Below are 23,822 nucleotides of genomic sequence, written 5' to 3' on the forward strand. Positions count from 1 at the left end.
TTTTTCCACTGGAAGAATACACTGCTGGCCCTTAATCACTTCTGCAATATCACAGACTGTCAACTTTATTTAGCAAAGCAATACATATTTCAGCAACAAGTCCATGTGGACACATTTACATTTTATTTTTCTGATTAACTAGGTGGGTTTATTTAATCCTGAAGGTTTCTTGATGGATGAAGATTTTTTACTTGGAAGCTAATACCGATTTTTTGGGTAGCGACAAGCTAGCTCTGCTGGAATGCATTTTTAAACATATCTTTTTATAGAAGTTTTTTTTGTTTGTTTGTTAACAGCTGTTTATGCATTGTAGTGATTATCCTGTGCACTGAATCCTACGGACAATGACCACACAGCTACATACCTAAAAAACTGTGTATGTGTAAAACACATACATACAAGGGCTTGATTACATCTTGAATCTTGAATAACATCTCTGTTAACAGAGGGGTTTTTAATATAATTTCCTAAATTTCCCTTTTCTGTTCAATTAGAAGGTAGGACAAACAGCACTGAATGCAGTGATTTGTTCTTCCCAATGTATGTTGCCATCAGAGATGCAACCCCATTTTTCAGCCCTGCAATAAGAGACCTCTGTCACTCGATCTATAGGACTAAGTATATCACTGGGTATCCTGGCCTCAGGGTGAGCTGTGCCCTTCCCTTCCTTTTGTGCACATCCTTGAGAGACGACAGGCTGAGTTTCTGTTACATCTTGAGCTGTGCCAATAAGCACTTTAGACTGGATCTCTGGATGCATATTACAATCTCTGATGAAACCTTCCTTTTTTTCCAGCTGACTAACATGGCAAGGCCAGCTGTGCTTGCCACACGGAAGAAATTTTCCTTTTGCCATCCCAGACCAGCAGCAGCCTACCATATGGAGAAAATCAGGGAATTAGAGCCACTCCTTTGCTGCACCAAAAGCTCACCAGACTCTCAAGTACTGCTCCCAGGTCTCCACATGTACCAGTGACCTGCTGAGACCTACACAGCCCCTCACCCTGCTCAGAAGCCGGTTTGGATTGCACTCTCTCTCCAGAAGTGAACTGAGATTCCCACCAACTAAACAAACTCCCCTTCCACCAGTGATCTGGGAATTTATTGTGTCTCCTCACACCACAGACACCTTGCTTGTTTCAGAAAACCCTGCCTATAGGTATGACCACAAGCTGCTGATTTAAACAACTCAGCTTCTTGCAGAGAAACTCATTAGTAATTCTGCTGCAGGCACATGGAGAGCAGGAACAAAAAAGACCATGCAAGTTTAGTACTTTTGTTCAGTTTACTATTCCTTGAACTCCTCAGAGCAGCCTAGCCACTGATGCACTGTGCAAGACCCATGTTTTGATCACCTCTACTACATGCAGCTGCTGCCTTCCAAGCTCTCCCTCACTTTTCTGCAGATGTTCTAAAGTGAAAGTTTTAACTGGTAAATATTTGGTTTTGAACCTTCGCCTTAGCAAGTAACCTATGCAATTCTACTTGGCACCTAGAATTAGCATTTCCCCAGTCAATTGCTTGACCATTGTTTAACTTTTTGACGTTATACCCAAAGATGCCTTATCTCTTTGCCATTGTTTCACTTCCTCCTTGACAGTACTCACAGTTCCTTTTGATTCAAGTCCATTTTGGCAGGCAGAATTACATCCCAAAAGTGAAATGAGGCATGCAATCCAGCTCACCTAACCAAACTGTTTAAGTTTTGTATTCAAAGAGAGAGAGATGCCTTCGGAGTCCTGCCGAAGGGTAGCCAGTCCATCTTATTCAGGCACATCTAAAGGGCAGTATAGTTCACCAAATCATACACAGACTGGTAGGAAAGTGGCAAGTGCCTCTAGCTAGCTGCCTAGTCCGCTTCTGAAGTGGGACACTGAGAGGTACAGAGAAGGAGGGGCTACTTACAGCTTCAAAGACAGGGCAACGTAAGGGCAGTCACTTAGGAAGCAGGAGGCTTCTGCCCTAGCTTCTGCTTTGCTTGCACGTCATCTCCTGTGCCTGATGGCAATTTTTTGTTTGTTTTTTTTTTTTAACTTTACTGATAGGCTGTTGCATGGACACCATTTAAAGGCAATTTTTTTATGGTCCTGCCTAAAGAGATTTTCACCTCTTCCTAACAAGTTGAGCCACTATGAAGCTGGGCACGTAGAAGTCCTGCATCCAGCTGGAAAACATGCAAAAGTGATCTTAGTTTTATGCTAGTGGGACACTCTTTGGGCTGATATGGATAACATTGCACCTTGACAGAAAAGCAACTAAATCCTTTAACCTCAGATTGCCTTTCTAAATGTTAAAACTGTAACTAAGTGTTACACAAAAAAATGGACTGTCACTGCTTCCTACAGTGTGGTTTGCTATACTGCTGACTACACCTTGTGTCCTTCAGGCTTCCTCTGGGATCTTACAAAGACTTTGTGTGCCCATCTATACTTAAATCTGGATAAGAGCAGGGCATACAGAGCCACCAGTGAGGCTGCATCTAGAATACTGTGTTCAGTTTTGGGTCCCTCACCACAAGAAAGACACTGAGGTACTGGAGTGTGTCCAAGGGATGGGCAATGAAGCTGGTGAAGGGCCTAGAGCACAAGTCTGATGAGGAGCAGCTGAGGGAACTGGGGTTGTTTAGTCTGGAGAAAAGAAGGCTCAGGGGGGACCTTATTGCTTTTGACAGCTACCTGGAAGGAGGTTGTAGCCAAATGGGGACTGGCCTCTTCTCCCAGATAACAAGGGATAGAACAAAAGGAAATGGCTTCAAGTTGTGCCAGAGGAGGTTTAGAATGGAGATGGGGAAAAATTTCTTCACAGAAAGGGTGGTCAACCATTGGAACAGGCTGCCCTTGGAGGTGGTGGAATCACCATCCCTGAAAATGTTTTAAAAATGTATAGACATGGTGCTTAGGGATATAGTTTAATGGTGGACTAGTTGCAGTGGTAGGTTAATGCTTGGAGATGATGATCTTAAAGGTCTTTTCCAACCTAAATGATTCAATGATTCTATGCTTCTGTGAATGTGCACTGCACAGCTCATAGGGACAGGCACAATGAAGTGCTGAGGGAAAAAGGCAGGCACCTGGAGAATTTAGGTGCCTACAGGTGTGAGCAATCCATTGAAGCAGGCAGGCTGGATCACTGTCTAGACTTTGGCTGAGCTTCAGGTCACCATGAATACAAGATTCAGGCAAAGAGAACCACACCTATGTAATTAATAAAATATTGCAGATACCTTCTTTGTCCTATGCATTTGGCAACAAAGGACAGTTATTGTCTCAAAGTATGGGAATAGACTGCTATAACCAACACTGAATATTTTCAGCTGGGTTCCTGAGGGGCAGAAAAATGATTTTCATAAGCTGGCCTGTTCCTAGTTATCTTCCTGAGGCTGCCAACCTATGGTTTCCAGGCAGCAGCTGCTGCTGCTTTTCCTTTGGTGGTTTTTTTAACCCAGCTATTTAAAATGTTTATGTGCATTTATTTTGTGCATGCTCTTAACATTCTTCTGAATAACACAAGTATGAGGCAAGAATTGGTGATTTCTAGCAGTTTATAGTTCTACTAAACTTCTCTGGAATTGCATGGGAGCAAGAAAAGACACATCTCTAGCCCAAGGCTCTCTCCCTTCTGAACTTCAAAGCCTGTCATAAACAGTAAAAGCATTAAGACTTTTTAAATGAAAAGATGAATGAATGCTTTGTAATTGAGAGTATAGGGCAATACATGTATATATACTACTACTACATACACACGTATCAGTATCCCCTGTAAAGCTTCAGATGTCTTAACTTTATCAAGTGAACTTGACAAAACTTTAGCAGGAAAGCAGTGAGTTATTAGCTATCAGTTACCTTTTAAGAGCTAAATAGACTCCAAGAAAAGTCAGAGATCACTATAGTAGTGCAAGCAGAACTAAAAATAAACCGCTAGGTCACAAACACAAAACTGCTGAGAATCAGTAGCCTGAGGTAGGCAGGGGGATGCAGAACACCAACCACTGTACATGAAACACACTAATAGCTGCAGAGAAGCTGTCCGATAAAATACAGCAGTGGCTCATGGTCCAGGAGATTCAATCTGACACCATTCCAGGGATATCAGCATATGACTTCAAACACTGCATTAAGAGATAGAAAGCTTAATATCTGCTGTCTGGTTTAGTACAATGCCTAGTGATAATATTCCTGAATTTAGAACTCATAGAATATCCGTCGCCTCCAGCAGCAATATCTCAGTACTTTACTGAGATCAAATCCTTTAGTGAAGTGTGTCAAATAGGTCAGAGGCAGATGACAGTACATGAGAAGGGGCAATGCCTCCATAAAAGCATTTATAAGAAAAACAATGTATAAGGCTAAAAGAGATATGTGAGAACACAGATATTCCTGACTCTCAAAGACATTTTCAAGCCTTCTAATTCTCCGGTCATATATTCTGTCCAATACTTTCAGAAATTGAAGTAAACACTAGACTGACAAACAGGCAGATGATGAAAGATCAATAAACCTGCCAAGGATATAAGAAAGAGTGGATTGCCACTGGTTTGGATCTGCTACCTTGGCTTGGTTAAATGATTAGGCAGGAAAGAGAGGCTCAATGGCTAGCTCCTGAAGACTGGCTTTTTTGACCAGGGCAATTTTCTAGTAGAGCAAGCGAACTGATTTCACTTCCAGATCTCTTTTTCCTTCAGGTGATGGTCCTATGCAGTAGCAAACAAACAATTCAAGTAACTATATTCCTTTAGCTTGCACACCAAACCTTCATTTTAAAAAAAAATTTGAGACTAATTAACCTTTGGAGCCTGAGCGCCAGGCAGAAAGTGTTTTTTTGATTCATTTTGCTTTACTGCCCATCTTTATATGAAAATTACTTAGAAGCTGAATATGTACAGTAGCAATGGCCTTTGAAGTTCAGTCCTTAAAGGCATTAAGTTACGAAAATGGTTACCCTGAAAAAGTGAGAACAGTGGACCTTACTTATTCATTCTTATGTTCTGTCTAATAACTCAGGGATAAACCTCACCCAGCTGTGTTTGACTGAGGTCAAATGCAATAAAAGACTGATAATAAATACTGAATTGCTATAGCAGTATCCTAGCTGATGGCGTTCTTGCATGAATAAACTGAAATCAAGACTGCACTTTGCGCTGAGATGTTGAGAGGTCTGCGGAGTTTAATCTGTTATAATTCAACAACCTTTTATATTTTTAAACAAGACTCTGCAAAACAAGGTCACAAAGGATGTTCCTCATTGTTCTTAAAGCTACTATTTCCTTGTATATGGTACTGCAGGGTGGAGTACAACTATTTTCTGAAAATCAACTGAGAAAGCTATTAAAACATAATAAAATTCAAATGCGTAGCCTTCTCAGATCCTTTCCTAAGAGGTAAATATTTGCATTATAACTGCATTATGTAGGGTAATTTAATTCTAATGACAAAATTCTACTTCTCGGTATTCACTATGGATCTTAGTAGTCTGCTCTTCTGCCATGCTAATATTGTGTTCAGTACTGAAACTCTGGGATATGCTACCAGTTTTTTGTTACTTCTAAAACTACACGAGATGATAGCTCGCCACTAGGTTAGCTGACTATGCTAGGTTTCAGGCTATGTTAGGTTTATAGTTTTGCTTTGCCAGAACAGACCTCAGCAGCAAAAGGTGAGAATAGCTTTAGGCCAAAATGTAGCAATCTTCCTACTTTTGCTTTTCAAGCCAGAAGAGTGACTGCCTGGAACCACAAGCTCTAACAGCCAGTTTCTGACTCTCACCTGCAACCTCCAACCTGCTGCTCTTGAGGGACAGGCAGAAGCAGTCACCACTTACACTAAACCACTGGTTTCCTTTTCCTCCCTGCACACATCCCAAACCCAGACTCCCAGAAAACTCGTAGACCCTTTCTTTCCATTTTCACATCTCTTTCTTTGCTACTTGCTCACTCCCCTAGACCCCCTCCCTTGACCACTGCTGATTTTCCCAACCCTTGCTCCACTGACTTCCCTCTAAGGCTGAGCTGGTCACCCCAGATATGACAAGGAGAGCAAAATTCATTCTAAAATGCTGAGATTTAAGATAGCCTTGACTTGACTGACCCCAGGCGATATGGTCTGTAAATGCAATCTTGCCATTTTCTACCCCAACCATCACATGAATTCTGTGGAAAAGAATGCACAGATACTTCTGAAAGTGACTATTCAAACTTAAACCTCTTTTTTTTTTTTTTTTTTAACTGAATCTGTTTAATTATCATGCTATTAATTACAGAGCTGCCTCAACATATATTTCCCAAGTTGCCACATTGTGAGTGATGGCAGCAATGAAAAAGCAGTTAGTGGGTTATGACCATAATCATTATGAGATGTGCGGGCCAGGGCAGGTGACTTCAGCCAGACATGGAGGGAGGTGTGATTTACTTGAAAGAATGCATTGAAAATAATGGTATGGGTTCATGAAATTTCCAAGCCAGTTCAATCCTTTTTCTAAATTATTTTTATGAAAATGTTAGCGATAGAAAGGTTTTAAAGGTTATTCTGTTCCTTTGTCTAATTTTTTCCTATAGTTTATTATTTAGTAACTTGTCTTGTTTCATTGCACACATCTTAAGCAATACAGTTGCTACCACTTCCCTTAGAGAAATATTCCATAACTTGCAATTTCTCACTTGTCAGGAAATTTTCTCACACCAGCTTGCATATTTCCTGTACTAATTTTTTCCAGTTGTGCTAGCAGTATCTTCATCTACTACTTTTAGCAAGAGCATCAATGAATATTGTTGTTACTATTCTTATACTATTCCAGCAGCTGTGGGACAGCCCTGTGTAGCCGGTGCTATATAACAAAAGTTCCTGCTCCAAAGTAGTAGAACTCCAAGCATTTCTTTCACAAGCAAATTAACATTTTGGCATCTCATAAGAATTCATTTCACATGAAACTTTTCCTCTGTTTTTCAGTGACACATAGATGCAGCCAACATCTATATTTTGAAATGCAGAAGTAGTGTATCTTTCGGTTTTAAGCCACTGGTGGATTTAGGCTTCGATATTTCAGAAAGCTGTTGGAGTGAGCTTTCCTGGGTATGCTCTGTTTATCTGCAAGGCAAAAGCATTCAGAGTTAATTTATTCCCCCTTATGAAGTCCTGGTACTTTTTCTTCAGCCTAAAATGGAGGTTTCACTTTCTGGGTCAGGAATGAAGACCAGCTTCCCCATCTGACTAGTCCTTGGGCAATCTGGTGAGTCTAGCACTTTATGTAAAGTGTGGAAACCCAACTAAGAAAATCGGAGTTTACCGAGCCACAACATAGCTGTGAGTGGTAAGGCTGACAGTTGCAGCTGAACTTTGGTGAATACAGTATCAGTCATGAAAGGCAAGATATTGCAAATGGTCAAAACTGAGCAATATAGTTCCACCGGGATTTCTATTATCTTAGCAACAAGTTTCAGCTCTGAATTTTAAAATATGAAAATCCTAAATTTTCCTTAAAACAAATGTTATGGAAAACTCATCAAATTGAATTGGAACATTCTTGTTTGCCAAAGCCAAAAACTTTGGTTCTGAGTTAGTGTCATTTTTATTTTCATGCTGAAATGTTGTGATTTATAATTCTGTGAGATTTTAAAGTTTTATTTTAATTTCAAAACAAAACAAAAAAAGGAAATTACTCCATTTTTTAAAATCTATTTTATTTAAGTATGGACATATCTCAATCCAATATTTCACTTTCAGTATAATAGCATTTCCCTACCTGAGCATACCCTGTTGGAAAAGTTTCAGCTAGTTCTTTTTAATGCATAAGCCATTCTCCTTTATAAACTTAACATTTCAAGATTAACAGAAACTTGTTTGTTAGCATGTTTGTTTTCCTGAAGTAGAAATTTTGCTTAAGTTGTCCATTGCTCAAGTGTGTGATTCAGTGCCTAGAACTACAAATAACCCAGGTGATTTTTTTGCATAATTTGAATAGTTTGCCAATAACTTGGGTGTGAACTATTAAAGAAATCCATTCAGTCCCTACGTGCTGGAGTCATCCAATCCTGATAGGTGTGTACTGTGCATTCTTCTCAAATATATGGGATGAAAAATCATGAATGCTTGAGTAATATTCTTCAGGTAGCTTGTTTTGACCACATTCTCTGTTGTGTAATTTGATCTTAAAAGTCTGTACCATGTGATGTGATTCAGAATTTAGCCAATAACTCTTAAGCAAAACATTTAAAGGTGTTTCTTTATCTGCTGTTGATAGTTGTTCAGAGCATAGCAATAGTGTGTGACAGAATCCAGAAACTAACCACAGAAAGGTAGTGGCCAGTTGCTATGTATGGAGATGTTCAATCTGGCTTGACTAAGCTGTATATGGTGTTTCAGATGTATATGGTGTTTTGAAAGAGGGCTGTGGAATTACACCAAAAGAGTAACTACTTTAATCTGCATCTAGACAGAGTGGCAGAGACTGCAAATTTTGAAGTGAAACCATTAAAGCTGAAAAAAAAAAAAAAGAAAAAAAGGAAGTGATTGTCAGAACGATGTGAAACTATCTTAACATTAAATACTACCAGTCATGGGAAAAAAATCAGTTCAGTCTGACTTTTATCACTGCGTTTATACAGAGGGCCTTCCCCAGCACTGCATGCAGAGTACAAGCCTGAGTAGATTCCTTCAAAGAGATCCTTACATAGGTTGGGGCTTCCACTGCTGGGTTACAATCACCTTTTGAATTACCTCATCCTAAAAGCTTTCATTTGAAATAGTATGATTACAAGAAAAGTCGCACCAGGAATACTGCGTTTCCTGGATTTTCCTAAGGGCAGATTTTTAAGATGAAACTGTAAAACAGTAAAAGGATATCAAGTAGTAAATTATTCTGGAAAACTACACTGTAAAAATAAACTAGTTTCAAAATACCTTAGCACTTTTACTCAAAGACACAATGAATCCTTTCCTAGATCTCTTTGTCTGGGTAGCACACGCTTTGTAAACTTTCAGCTGGACTAGATTAATGTGAATGGAAATGGAGGGCAAATTCTTGTCTCTGATTCAGCAGAACGCTCGCGTATGTTTAATTCCAAACACCTGATTCCCTCTAATTCAAACCTTAAAGAAGGAAGGATCAACTAGTCCCTTCATGACTGATTGTTACTAGTACTACTGCAAAACAGGCAGCTTTCATGTTACGTAAGTAGCACATATCCCTGAGATACACCAATGACTTTTAAGTGAAGATCTTGGGGGTTTGGATGTCCTGCTATCTCATGAAACTAAAATGTGAGAGTATGGTGCATGGTGACACTGAGCATCCACCTGGTATGGCACTGCAATACCAAATAGATGTCAGGATGTTTACAGCCAATGATGACAGTGAAATGAGAGAGAGATTAAATATACAAATAGTGTGGAAAGTACAAATCAGTAACTTTAATGTAAGAAAAAAACAGGGAAGATACAGTGAAATCCAGAGAAAACTAAAACCACGAGCAAGAAGATCAGAGGAAATAATTAAATTGTGTATGTGTGACCTTTTTTCCAGCATGTGTTGGAAATGGTAAACTGTGAGTACCGGAGAAAATGTTGAGCCAGGTATTAATTGAACAAGCCAGACAGAAATTTGGAAAATTCATGGGAGATGAAATGTATCATCGGCTTGAAAAGGAAACTGTCAACACATCTAAGAAACCAATAAGAGAGATCAGAAGTCTCACAGAGAAATGTGGAAGAGAGAACATTTCAGGGTAGGAAAAGGTGACGTGCTACAAAGATGACCTGAGAGGAGGAAAATAATAGAAAACCCACAGAAGGAAAATAATAGAAAACCCAAAGAAGTCACATGTTATCCCAAAACCACCGAGGCTCTACCACACTGTCCTGAGTCCAAGTCCTCTCTAGGTATATGACACAGAGTCAGGGAGGATTGCTGACATACACCTCAAAAAGCTGAGGAAAACTTCATCCCAGAGCAGAAGTCTGTCTTTCACGCTAAATTTCTTTGTAGCTCTGTCTCCAGAAAAAGACAAGAGTGTTCCAGTTTTAGTCTTTCCTTCACTATGTGGATGTCCAGAATAGTATCAGAACTGGTGGCTGCACCAGAGGACCTCTCAGTTGGGTGTACTATGTTAAATTTAAACAGTTCATTATTCATTCTGTGATCCCATCATGAGTAGGCGAAATCTTGCTTATTACAATTTTACTACAGTGTGAATTTTGGATGTGTGATTTCATAGGATGAAGTTCATCTATCTGTATTAGGATGCCTAAAATACAGATGCCTGTCTCTAGCTGGTAACACAGACTCCTTTTTGACCAGGGACAGAAATAAGCAATTCTAAAGAACCATGTATTTAATCTACATCAGACATCTCTAGAAGAGACAAAACATAGTCCATATGTCTCAGTGATGCTCCATTAACTACAAACAGGGCTGTAGGTGACTGCTTCAGGTGGAGCTCGCTGTGCCACAGGTGTTTTTCACTTTGGAATGGAAGTAGTTTAGATCTTAGAGGAGTGCCAGCACTATGTGATTTCAGTGAATTTTCTAACAAACACGACTCCTTTACAAGAAAATTAAACGTGAATTGCCTGCAAGTAACCTTGGGGGCAATCAGATTTCATCCCAAGTACTGAACAGTTTAAAGGGGAGCTCAATTTAACTGAATTATTGACTAACTGAGAGCTGCAAAGGCTGTTTGTAAATCTGTGTGTTAAATGTTGCTTATCAAATTAATACCAAGAAATGAAATTTCATTCTTCAGATCACTGTTTTTCACAAAGAAACACGGATCAGAAATTATTTTCATTGAAAAAAGGATGTAAAACTGCTAGGACAGAAATCCTGGCCCAAACAGTGCACCACTGACATGTGAGGGTATGCAGCCCAAGCTAGGTGAGTGATAAGGGACCTCCCTTAGCCAAAATCTACCCAGGCTTCATCCTGAGTATTGTAATATTTCCAATGCAATTTTCAGTTTGCGTTGACCTGTGTGTCATCCTGAAGAAGTTATTTCACTGCCCTGAATGCCTTCCCTCCACTTGCCAGTCACACAGGTCAGACTAGGAGCTTTGCAAGACTGAACCTGACCCTGTCCAAACTAGAGTAACTATCAGAGAGCTCCTCCAGTTACTGCTGCTGCAGCTACTACTGTATTTGCCAAAATTAATAAAACTAGTAGTCTGGGTGTCTAACAAATGGTATATTGTTTTTTGGTACAATGGTACATCATAATGGAAGTTTCAGAGCCCTGCAGAAGGTGGTGGTACCTCACAAGACAATTTCTAACCCAAATGCCATGGATTGTGTGATGAACTTCATCAGGAACAAAAAAAGTTTAGAGGCATGCTTCAAAAGATGTTGGGAAGCAGTACACTATTCTGTATGATCATGTATTGTGACAAACAAGGTCCATGTTTTAATCCTTTCCTCCCTCCTTCCACTCTCCTGTTAAAAGGAAAAAAAAAAAAAAGGGGGGGGGGAGAGAGAGAACAAGGGAGGGAGTAAGACTTGATGCCAGAAAGTCTTTTTGAAGTATCTGTTCTCTTGATTAAGAGTTTGGCAAGACCTAAATCAAGATACATCAAAGAGGGTTCAAAATAAAGAGCAGCTGAATGAAAATGTATGAGATAACAGAAGGAATAAACAATAATAACTGTGCATATGTTTAAGTCATCTGAAAGTGATTGCAACAATGTGTAAAATATCTGGAAATAGACATTAAAATGGCATCATAATTCCCCAAGAGAAAAAAAAATCTGCTTAAATCTTAAATAAACCATGTTTAAATTAAACTGCATCCATTGCCCCCTTTGTGTTACAACTTCAGGAGCTTTCCCATCCTCTTTCTTTGATTATGTGTAATGTGGAAACCACTACTGTTCCTGCTCAGATTGTCTGCCACAGTAGTGGGTTTCTGGAGGTAAATATACTGGCAACATAGCCAAAACGAGAACCTCCCCACCAGTTATAACTCATATGGAAGGGTTGAAGAAACAAGGGCTTTTATGTGCCTTCTCCTTGCTGGCCTTTATCTCCCCAAGCTGAAAAGTCTTTTTTTTTCAATAGTAGGTTGTGTGGGGAGTGTGATTAAAGGTATGAGGGAAATGATTCACACTTCACTGCATGATGGCTTGAGGGCTGAAGAAAAGGCCAATAGAAGCAGATGAGAAGGCAAATACAGAACAAAACTCAGGAAGATAATAGGCAGCAGAAGGCAATACTAGATTAATAACGTGATGGCATCAGGGTTTTTTTCCATTTTTCAAATTCTCCACTTTCTTTTACCTATGGAAATAATCTAAACCAATCCAACAATGAGGCATCTCTAACAAAGTTACCACGGATTTTAACACAGAATCATATCTCAGCATTAAAATATCCCTGTATCTTACACTCCATTTATTTTCTTTGTTGAATACATTGAAAACTAATTTGAAAAAGTACAACTCTTACAAAACTATTCCCAATAGATGTTATTAAAACTGATCTAGTTCCCTGCAGTACTGTGACTTTGCACTGCCTGTGTTTCCATTGTGACGTTGTAAACACTTTTGAACCACACCACCATAGTTGTATTTTAACAAGGTGACAGAATAATGTCCTTTTCTCTGTTGAATTTTTTCAAGCATTCAGACTTTAGAAATCCTTGCAGAAAATGGCTTATAACTAACAAGAGGAGACTAATTTTTGGCTCCAGTATTATCTGACAGGCTATCATTATCTGTCACTAATGTATTTCATGAAATGGATAAAAGGTCCAGGATATCACTCATGTAGCTGTTTTAAAATGCCCTGAGGTTTTCTGTTTTGTTGTTTTGTTTTGTTTTGTTTTATCTCCATCTGAGTGTGACAAAATGTGGCAGACAGAAGGGCACTGCAGAATACTTCTGAATCATTTCACATATGTTGAACACAAGGTGTTTGAAGATAAGGCTGTGGAAATCAATGCATATATAGATGCTTTTGCCTTACCCTATGCCAGATAGCATAGCACACTTACTAATGCTGCAATTCTAGGCAGCCAAGTGCAAACTATTTGATCCTGTATTTACATTGCTATTGTTTATAAGGAAACATACTGGATGTATTTGAAAACATGAGATGACAATTTTTGGTATGAGGGCCAGTTTTGCTTTCTGCACCCAAACAAGCAGGAGGAGTTATAAGTAATTGTAGAATATAGCACTGTCTGTCTTGGTGTATGATGTTTGATAAAGTACCATGCACCTGTAAGCTAAAATATACCCTCCTTATCTACTCATTTAGTCTCAAAGAATGAGAAGCTCCTGAAGTAATGAGTGGGGTTCTATTGGCTGGCTAAAATTCAGTCGTATCTCATGTTCTCTCTCTTGGTAGTCTCATGTACTTCTAACCTAGCAATTTTTTACAAAATGGAGGTGGGATCTGGCATCTATTGCCTCCAATTACAAACCACCTTTTTTTGCTTACCCTTACAGCTATATGACCTGCTGTCATCTCCAGTCCAAGGCAAAAGAATTGATGTCCTGAGACTGGCTGAAGAAGATTCCTAACCAAGTAGCCAGCTACTCCCTTTTTTCATCTTTCTGTATATCCTCTAGAGACAAAGCTAATGATCACTTTTAGGATAATGGGGTCTACTTTTACTTGTTCCCTATTGCTAATAGATTAGACTGACTACTATAATATGAAGGTGCTCCTGATGACTAGCCCTGTAGATGCTCAAGAACATGTACCCCAGCAGACGAGGAATGCAGCCAAACAAAGAAGTATCTTCCCATAGCTGCCAAATAACCTAGTGGCCAAAGCAACTGCAACTCAATTAAAGCAGTACTGGCTCCTATTTGTGAGTCTACCCAGACATGATCACTAACTGGAACATTGGTACTAATTTTCTACTTATTCTGCCATTCCTCTGAAAGTTCTGTGAAGTTCTGCAAAGTCCTGCTTCTACCTGCCCAGCCCACAGGTATGCTCTTGACCCTTCTGAGCTTTGCGAAGATCCTTTTCTAGTTTCTCCTCCATTCAGCCTTCCCTTTCTCCCTGCTGTGCAATGCAGTCAGAGCTTCCCAGGAGTGTCCCGACACCTCTTGGATCAGTGTTTTTTCAGAGAATTTTTCCCCCACCTTGAACTACCAAGAGTGAGGATGTGTGTCTCAGCTTGCTCTGCCAGGTCAAAGCTTATCTGGGACAAGATAGTTGGATAAAGAAGTTTCTTGTTTAGACAACCCATTACAATACTTTGGAAAATAGACTCATTCCTCTAATTTCCAAAGCTGATGACAGAGCTCCTACCACCTTGAAACTGCAACAGTCTGGTGTTTACCGGTTACCTGTTTTCTCTAAACACATTTCACTCATGGCTGCAGTCTCTTCACCTCAACTCCATCTTTCCCTTCCGTTCTCACTACATTCTCCCCACTCAGTGCTGCCTCCTGTCCTCAGTGCTCTCAGGGTTTCCTTCTCACTAGTTTATCTCCCTCCCTAAACAAACCTCAGCCTCTCTGACAGAACAAAACCAAACCTAAAAAGTCTCTCCAATCCCATTGCAGCACAGGGATCCCATCCTCCATTCATGGCCGTTCTGGTGTTATACCCCTTCTTGCTCCATCTGCCAGCTCTGTGTACATGAGGGGCACAGCTGCAGAGGAACATTCCTCTGGGAGAGGGTTGTCATGTGCCTGATTAAGCCACTAAAACTTCAGCAGCACAATCAACCTACTGTAGCTGTGCTGGGAATTTCACCAGTTTTTCAACAACCTGGGAGCTGTTAAGATCTTCAGGGTATGGACTGTCTGCTCTGTACAGTATCTAGCACAGAGGAGCCTTCAGGCACTCTAGGACCAAAAGTAATTGGTATGGGTAATTCCTTTAGATTTATCAGCATAGGGCATTACAAACACCTTTCTAGGTTTCTGAAAGTCTAAAGGGAGACAATTGTTTAACAAAAGGACTTTCCCTCTGGCTCAGCCTGTAAATGCAATAATTTCCATTTTATTCTGTTAAAGAAAAAGACATCTTCTTGCAAGATGCGTGCATATGTTTATGAGTAGTTTCCTTCCTTCTGTGGAACTAGCTACATTCATAAACCTAAAAATGGGTAAATGTCTCTTCAGCATCAGTATCCATGACTTCTGGTACATAAACAATTAAAAACTGTATTAATGTTCTCAGTACTGCAGTCAAACGTTAAGTCCTAGATGTTTATGTTAAATGTTTGGTTTTATTGGGTGAGTTTTAAGGAATAAATTCAAATAGAATAGGAGCTAAATACATACTTTTTTGGAAACTGGAAATTTTGTATTTTGGAATGTATTTTGGAAATGTTCTCATGCCATTATAGTAATTCCAAAATGGATCTGGTAGGATGCCAAAGTATGAAAAGTGTTACTGAATATAAAGCAAACATGAAGAAGGTTAGGCTTGTATAGCTAAGAATAGTTTTGGAAGAAAAAAGAACTTTTCAAGTTTGTGTTCTGTTGGAAAGCATTTTTTTCCAAAAAAAAAAAATGATTCTGAGTGTCAAAAGACCAGCATTATGTGTAAAGAGGAATCCATCAAGTAAGCACATACAGCTTTGAATACTAATGCTGGATGAATGACCACACACATAGCTATCTCACTGGACTCATCATGATGTTCCCTATTTGTAATAGCAAATCAAATTCTTTGTCCAAAAAGAGTCACCACTTACTGCTAAATGCAGTCATATGATTGTTCCTTAGCCACATGGTACGATTTCTGTTCACTAAATGGCTGACCCACATTTGGGAACATGCCTGAGAAAATCACTGCATTTCAAATTCCACAATGAAAATCAACAAGAAAGCATTTTAAGAAGAGTGTGAGAGAGCAAGCTTATTCAAGACACTTAAGATATTTTTTGCCAAGTTCTACGTCAAAAGTGCCACATATTTGATTAAATTATTGTAGATGTCAGATTTTTAACCTGTTGGCTTCTCCTTCTCCTTGTTTGCAGAATCAGAGGAATAGATCTGTCAGTTCTTCAGTATTTTAAATTCCATTTTCTCTTCTTAAATAAGCAACTCACCCGCCCTCTTTCTCTGTGACTTTATGGCCTCCTTCCCTCCTGTTTCCAACAAATAACCCATGGTAGAAGTACTTAACATTCCTAGGATTTGCTCCATGACATTACGCTTACATACCTCAAGGTTGTCTTCACATCACCAGCTCTGTGCAGAGAACTTGCTGGAGTGTAGTGATGATCTTGGATCTGAAATAGATTTAAAACATCTCCAGGTAAAAAGAAATGAGTGATGCATGGGGTTTTTTTTGTGTGCAATGTTTTCTATAAGGTTAACCAAAAGCATACCAAAATGCTATGCAGCCATATATTATTGCAGACATACTTCACCTGACACAGATTTTCAGCTGTTGTACTCCTCATGATCTACAAATTAATATTTTCATACCCCTTTTCCAGTTCTCTGAATCAGTCTGTCCCCCAGCATCACAGGTCCTCCACAAGTCTATTCAGACTCCCTCCTCAGTAGTGGATTTAGTTGGTCAGCCAGAATCTCTTCCTGCTGACTTATCAGATGTTCTTTTCTGAAGTTTTAGCCTACCATACCAGGAATAAAAAAAAATGTAAGTAGAATGTACACCTTCGAAACAGACCAAACCCACCATTTTTCTACAGGATTAACAATGAAGAGTAAAATAACTTGTAATCTCTCATTTTTGAGAACTGCCGGCTGTAACAAGTCTCATGGGCTAACTAGATTAGTATTAAAAATGTCATTTTGCTTTAAAATAATTGTTAATATATGATTATGACAGATGTGCTCATTTAATGTTCTGTGAAACAAAGGGCATTTTAAGAAGTTGCAATACCAATGCAAAACTGAGAACTATAACCTGGAATACCAGTTAAAGTGCAATTCAAAGCATGTAGCTGTTATACAATAGAAAATGAGAGTCAGGGAATGTCAGGATGGAAACCTGTCCACTAAATACACCAATTAGTTAAATATGTCTTTGGAAGGGCAATAAATTGAAAGTGGAATGTCTATGTTTAATAAACACAGCATAGAGCTAGAATTGAATTTTTAATTCTCAAATTATTGTTGTAGAATGCGCAAAAAAATAACAACCAGTGTGCTAACCCATGTATGGGAGACAATTTGGGTAATCTGAGACCAATAGTTTTCTCCCTAACTGCTAAAGATCACTGGACTTGGGGGAAGAAAAAAGAAACCCTGCTTGTAGGTAGGTCTACAGAAGGAATAAAATAGGGACTGGTAGATGATACATAAATAGTAGTGCTAAATTTGAAAACCCTTTAGGTGTTTACTGATGGCTGATGTACAGACAGACTTGTAGAAAAGACAGAACTGAGGCACCAGGCAGATGAAACACATTGTGCTACCTTCCTGCAGAATACTGTAAACCACAAGTTTATTCTGATGTTCCCAGATACTGAGGCTGCTATGATGTATCTTTACTGAGATAACTGAAATAATTAGTAAGATACATACCAGAGCATCTTTGAAATCAAGTAGAACTATAGCAGCTGGGAACATGCAGCACTCTTAAAAACATATCATTTTTTTGCTATCGCATGCAATAGCTTCCCATTGCTATCTATTATTGTAGCATTCGCTCTATTATTGACTCCCACCATTTCAAAATCATACAGCATTTTATTTCTTGGAAGGTACCTCTTTATTTGCTTTCTGAACGTCTTTTTCAGTCTGACTACATTCTGCATGAGCTCCCCATCTCTGGCATCATATGGGTGTTCCCTTGAAAGGCTCTGTTTACTTCAATAACCTATTCCTTCCTCCACCAAGGTGCTTCCACCCTTCCTATTTCAAAATATCCACCAAAATGGTGTGCTGCAAAATGAAACCTTCCCAATGAGATCTCAAAGCCATTGTAAATATATCCAAATATAATGCCTTTTTTGTTGTTGTTTTAAAGTCCGTATTCAAACTAAGAAAAGCAGATTAAAAAAGTTAAAAAACCTCTCCTTTCAGGTTTCTGTAAATACAATTTTTTCCTAAGAAGTGGGTAACTGTGAATCTGCATGCTATTCCACATCTGTTCTCTTATCCCAGGCTATGTCCCAGTTGTGTCAACCACTTAAGACAGGAAAATTTGCTTGAGCTGAAATTCAAATTGCTCACTTGCATACGTATGTGTAGATTTATTCCTATGTATTACAGGTAGAATGAGAAGAAACTTTAAGAAGTGTAAATAAAGCTGCTTCTGCGTTGTTTCCAGTAGTCCTAGAGAGTGCTGCTGGTAGGATTTTAAATGACATCTATACTGAGCTCTCAAGCCTTTCTCTGCTATTTCCATTCTCATTTCCACATTTTGAAGGACTCTGTAATCTTGTGCTATCACTTTCAAAAGCTTTCTTCTGCTAGGGGATTTCCCTGTTTGCACGGTGAATTTCACTGAAGTCCTGTAAAAAATATCTCTGGGTATTTCTTAAGGGTAAATAAATTTCAGGGAACTAAGTGGAGAGTGTTTCAGCTTGACGTCTTGAGGATCACTTATACTGAACTGTGTAAGTGATTCATCTTCTTGTATATGCTAATTTGCATTATGTTTAAGACAAATTTTAAAATCACCCTATTATACATACACAGTAGATACTTGCTGTACACTTTAAACTTGGATATAGTATCAAGTGAAGCTGTAGTACTCCTGGTAGTCAGGACTTGGTACTCCATTGAATTCTGTGGAAGTTTTGTAGTTTGTCTCATTACCTTCCCCAAAGTGGCAAACGTGTATATATACGTATTATATGTACACATAGAAACATGGTAAATTGCATCGTGCATTTTATTCAAAACAGCTTCATACGGATTACAGGCCAGAAGTATGCTACTCTCGACATAATCTCAGAAGCAGAATTCTTCTTGCTGTTCAGTTTTCTTGAATTCTATTGGCAGAAACCCCAGCAAAGAATGTGATAATGAAAAATTAAAGTTAGATTGGTTTTCACTGTAAGATAGCTCCTATCATAAATACCTTTGATAACCACCTTAAACTCTACTGAAAATTTTAAATAACCTATAATGAACACCATACACTTAAAAAGACTATATGCATATAAGCAATTGACTTCTTAACTGCATATAACACTAATGAAAGCCAATCAGGCATTCACCCATTTTCTGATAATCAGCAGCTGTTATCTGGCAGATGCCATTTCCTACACATGCTTTTGCTCAGGGTTAGTATGAGAAAAGTTTGCTGAAGGCAGGACTATTTTTGGCCCAGCAACACTTATGTTGCTATGTGCTCTCAGATTACTGGGCAGATAGGCGCACAATGAAGTCAAACAGCTGATCTGCAAAACTGAGAACACAGTGCGGTTTCCTCCACTGGTGCTTGTTTGTGTATAAATATGCACATGTGCACAGACTATGGGTAATGAAAGGTTATTTTTCTCCAGATACAAGCACTTCTAGATGCTTGTCAAAGAAAAAGGCCACATCCTGCGTCCTGTTACAACCCTCTGTTAAAAAGCAGTGAGAAACCCTTAGCAAGCTCTGTGAAATCACTCTGTAAAGTCATGCCTGTTTGTACCTTCTGTTTCCTGAGTAATTTAAAGTCGATCTTAGTTAAGATAGAAGGAGTGTGTACCAGTGCTGCTGCAAACATAGCTTCTTTCAGTCGGTTGATAATGGCAATGTTGAGAGCCTTTGATCATCACCATCACAGAAAAGCTTGTGATGGTTACAAATACAGTATCACTTTCAGTTCAGGTTAGATGGGGGATTCTTCCAAGGCCATTGGTAAAATCTAGCCACTACTTTTTCTATAAGGCCTGACTCAGTACCTTTCACCTCTCCACTCTTTCTATTCAGCCATTGTACTGGGTGTCTGGTGAGATACAAGCCAAGCTGTCTCTGCAGGTTAGTTAGAAGAAGCACCCAAGCTTGAGCCCATGTATTTTATTCATGAATGTAGCACCCCCTCAGGCAATGAAACTCACCAATAACCATGGTGGGCCCTGGAAAGGAGACTGTGATGCAAAGGTGCATTGGCCTGTTCCATGGATATGTAGATCTGCAGCTTTTACCACAGTAGGCAGTACAAGAATCTCCATAAACAGTACACACAGAAATAATAAAATACTCTGTATTAGATGTTGATATTTAGGTTAGTTTTCTCAACCACATGCCTACTTTACGATTAATTTGCTGCTTTAGTTATATACCACTAATGTGGATAAAAGTTCTACATCCTGTCTCAGTTACAGCCACAGTTACAGAAACAAATGTCTTTCCCTGTGTTTTCACCTAACACAAGGATCCTGTGGGAGCAGGTGCTTCTGGTCAACATGCTACCCTCCCCAAAGCTGCTTCTGCAGAGACAGCAGGAACACCATGCTGTGTGTTAGGAGCACAGCCTGCAGCACTCTCTCACAAGCGGGGCTGATGGAGACCACCAGTTCTGGCTTTCCCTCTTTGCCCTTTCCTCTTCTGTTAAGATATTTGGGACAGCACAGGGCACCGCCAAGCTTGTTTTGCATTCTACTAGAGGTAGCTTTTCATAATGTGTGGGTGAAGGTAAGTTGTGTGAAGACATGTCAGGAGGGCATCTGGGGTACAAAAGACTCCAAACCCAGACAAGGTCTGTCCCACCGCATGTAAGGGGATGATGGCATTGTGTCCATCTTTCTCCTGTAGGCACTTTCCCAGTAGGAGCCTACTGGGCACTAGCAATCAGACACAGTGAGCAATATCTATGCTGTCAAGTATCTGGCACCCCATCCACTATGCCCTAGCCTCACATGACTATATATAATAGAGATGTCCCTCTCCAAACACAGAGATGGGGAAGGGTGGTAACCTGCTCCACTTCCCTAGTGATGACTATCTCTCTAGTGAGACATTCTTCAGTCTGGTACTTTGTGCCTTTTCCAAAACCCTGTTAGAGGAATGAATACAGCTATGATCCCACTTTCTCTGTAACTCCTTTGGGATGTATAGTTTGTCCATGTAAGCATTCCTGCTCTGGATTAGACCATCCTATGTCGTAAGTGTTCTAATTTGCTTTGAGCTTTGTGATGGATTTTTAAGACATCTTTTTCAAAGTTCATTCTTCAGAATGGGCATGCAATGACAAACTTTGGTCCTGCTGCAACACAGTGTTCCACTTTTTTGTCTTGCAGATTAATAAGGTCAAATAAAATCAGGGAAAGAACACAAGTTTCAGATTCTTTCTTCCAATGAATCTAATTAAAGCAATGACATATGACTTAATTCAGTGAAGCCCTTCACGTTATCACTGGAATTACCCTGGCAGGAGAGTCCCCTGAAGAGATCCTTTAGTGAAGATGAGTGGTTGCCTCTGAGAGAAGACACTAGTCTTAATTTTAGAGGCAGGTACCTTGGGTTTTGGTAGTGTTGGGATGTATTAGTTCTCTGAATGGGATGTATCAGTTAAGACTGGAAATGCTCTGATTTTGTTGAGGGTAGGAAAAGGAAAATCCCAGCTTTGAAAATCTTCATTACTCAAACATTTCTCTTGGACATATTAAAAAAAGAAGACTAAGTTCAGACTTGAAACTGGAAGGGAAATCCCTGACAAGACAGAAAAGGAGAACCTGACATTTACTTAGGACTCTACAACTGAGCTAATTCTCAGTAAAATGCTGTTCCAAGTTGGACAGCCATAGGTTTCAGCACCAGTTGCAGAAGATTACCAAGGGCAGTTACATGGCTTATATCTGTCTGCAAGTCCCTAACTTAAGGCATCTTTTGGAAATTTACTAGTAAACCCTTGCAGATTTTTTTTTCTACACACACACCCCCCTCCCTACCACCACCACTCTAGATTTCTAAATCCTCTTCAGTGCCATTCATAGAAGTCAACAACTGAAGACTACAATTCCACCCGACAAAAAACACCTTTCCTTTCTGCAATGTTAAACAAGTCTAGTGGGAGAAAACAATTACCAGGGACTTGCTACTGCAGTAAGCAAATGTCAGTCTGTAGAAAAAACCAAAAATATTATAGAGTAGAAAACAGATTACCAAAAGCAGATGAGCCTAAGGGAGAAAAATACCACTTTGATCTACCGTACTCTTTAATGTCAGCCATATACAAGTGGGAAGAAAGACCTTGGTCTCTGACCATCTTTTTAGTACATTTCAGTTAAAGACATGGGAATACAAGTCTACACAGGTATGTGCTAAATAAAGAAAACACTTAGGTTTAAAACTGAAAAATCCCAAATGGAAGAGATGTGTACATTTTATTTTAATAATTACTCTTTGTACAATTTTTTTCATTGGTTGGTGTCAGGGAAACTAGTGATGGGCTAGAAAACTTCCCTGATAACATGAATCTCAGAGGTGATGGAAACATAGGGAGAATGCTGATACTATGTAAGAATTTCTGTATGACTTTGAGCAATGAAGTAGTACAAATGGTAAGAAATTTGGCAGTAGAAGCTGTGTCTTTGCTGTACAGAGCAATCACCAGCTACCCAAATACCAGCACTGTTCTTTGACCATGATGAGGCAAATGAAGCTGTAGGAAGCATTAGGCAAACTGATTTTAGTTGGAAGCGCAATGGGGAAAAACAATCCACCTGGCTTTGAGAAGAGTTAGGTCATTGTATGAAAGGGATTACATGATATGGTTGCCTGCAGTAGCAGGGGCCTGTGTTTCAGGAAGCCTGGATCTGTTTGTGGAAATCAAAGCAAAAACAAGATCAAGATGACAAGTGCTACTTAAGTTGCTGAAAATACACCTTGCAGCAGTATGTGAATTATAACGTTTGCAGTAGCCTGAAAACTATCATTTGTTCAGATTTTTCATTAAATCGGGAAGCAAGGACTCAGAGAGTCTTCTTTTTTATCTATACACAGCAGCTTTGCCTCATTTTCTGTAATCATTGAGAAGCTTTGCCAGCAACGAATTAGAAGGTTTAGAAACAGGGAGGAAAAAAGATATTTCCTTGCTTTGTTGATAACTGGATAAAGCAAAAAAGGATACTTGTGAGATAGGTTGGTAAAAGGATCACCGACAGGCCTGAAATGATCTAGAAGCAGTGGGCGCTGGCAAGGCAAACATAATTCATTTATTGCAAAGCTGTGCACTTCCAAGCATGATCCAGTGGATAGATCAACATTATCACAGTAGGTTCCCATGGCATCTGCTGCAGAGGGGTGTACCACTCTTCCAAGTAAGTGCTGTCTGGCAATATACAGTCAAGTCTTGTGAGATATCCTCAAAAGGGATATACCAATTACTTTAATGGAAAGAAAACAGTTTGCATACATGATTGAACTTTCATGTTATCTGTATAAAGGGCCTGGGGAGTGTGAAATGACTCATGGGTGGCTTCTTTTTTAGAATATTGCTGAATAAGTTATTAGACAGGCAGCTACCCTCAGGCCAGTATATTGGGCTGAGGGAATAGGTAAACACAGAAAGAAAGAATGAAGGGATAAAGCATGTGAGAGAAAGCAGTTGCTCGTACAATACTGTCCTGCTTCCAGGCAAATACACTTTCTAGTGTCTTAAATTTCTTCCTGTAGTAACAGACTGAGTACTGTACTGAACTTTAAAGACCTTCATTAGTTGCTAAGTTGTGCTGAGACCAACCACAGTGCAACTATTCAATAAAGATATTTCATTATTTTGTTACTAGACTGCTTAGCATCTCAGTACCAGAAAGAAACAAAAAGCCCCAAAGACCAAGCACAAATTAGAGCTGTTAATCTTTAAAGACAGCTGATCTTTCTGAATATTCTGGGACTGACTTCTTTCTCCCTGATACTAACAGAGATTGGTACATACAAGAATCACTCCTGTTATAAATGAGAACTGTTTGCTTGTTTTCTTTAGATGAGCATTTTTTTCATAGCCATACCACGGAA

The sequence above is a fragment of the Falco punctatus genome, assembly GCF_963210335.1.
Source record: "Falco punctatus genome assembly, chromosome: 6".
Taxonomy (NCBI): Eukaryota; Metazoa; Chordata; class Aves; order Falconiformes; family Falconidae; genus Falco; species Falco punctatus.